We start from the raw sequence: 1,026 nt of genomic DNA, 5'->3' as shown, positions 1-1,026 counted from the left end.
GTTGATATTGTGGATGGTGTTGTTGTTGATTGTTGTTATGTTGCTAGTACTGCTGATTATCTCTGAAGACAGGTGCTATATGAGCCACCTGGTGCTGGTTACCGGCCGGACACACGGTCTTCCTCCTCACAAAGGGTTTTCTTGGTTTCATATGGGAGGTCACAGCATGTGCCTCTCCATCTTTCTTTTTTGCAAACGCCCCATAACGTTTGGCAGAAGAGCCTTCTTCTCTTGTCAGACGCCCTTCCCTAACCCCTTCTTCTAGACGCATCCCCATATTCACCATCTCGGTGAAGTCAGAAGGAGCGCTAGCAATCATCCGCTCATAATAAAAAGAACTCAAGGTCTTTAAAAAGATCTTAGTCATCTCTTTCTCTTCTAGCGGGGGCACGATCTGTGTTGCTACCTCTCGCCACCTTTAGGCGTATTCTTTGAATGTTTCTTTGTCCTTCTGGGACATGGCCCTCAATTGATCCCTATCGGGAGCCATATCCACATTGTACTTGTATTGCTTGACAAAGGCCTCGCCAAGATCGTTGAAGGATCGGATGTTCGCACTGTCTAAACCCATGTACCAACGCAGAGCAGCACCGGACAAACTATCCTGAAAGTAGTGGATGAGCGAGCAGTTGGTCATTGTCGGTCTGAGTCGATATTTTCCTAGCATACATGACCAGGTGGCTGAGAGGGCAAGTATTTCCCTTGTATTTTTCAAAGTCAGGGACCTTGAATTTCACAGGGATCTTCACATTAGGAACCAAGCAGAGTTCGGCAGCAGACTTGCCGAAAAGATCCTTTCTTCTAAGAGTTTTCAATTCCTTGCGAAGCTCAAGAAATTGATCGTTCATAGCGTCCATTTTCTCATAGACATCTGGGCCCTCAGACGGCTCAGAATGATAGATGGTGTCGTCTACTCTAGGCAGAGTATGCACGACAGGAGAAGGAACAGCAAGGACCGGGCTAGATGCCGGCATAGAAGCAAAGGTAGGAGCAAGACCCTCGGGCATAAAATTGGGAGGCATCCCC

The sequence above is a fragment of the Lathyrus oleraceus genome, chromosome 6, assembly GCF_024323335.1.
Source record: "Lathyrus oleraceus cultivar Zhongwan6 chromosome 6, CAAS_Psat_ZW6_1.0, whole genome shotgun sequence".
In the NCBI taxonomy this organism is placed as follows: Eukaryota; Viridiplantae; Streptophyta; class Magnoliopsida; order Fabales; family Fabaceae; genus Lathyrus; species Lathyrus oleraceus.
Note: the sequence above shows the minus strand (reverse complement) of the source record.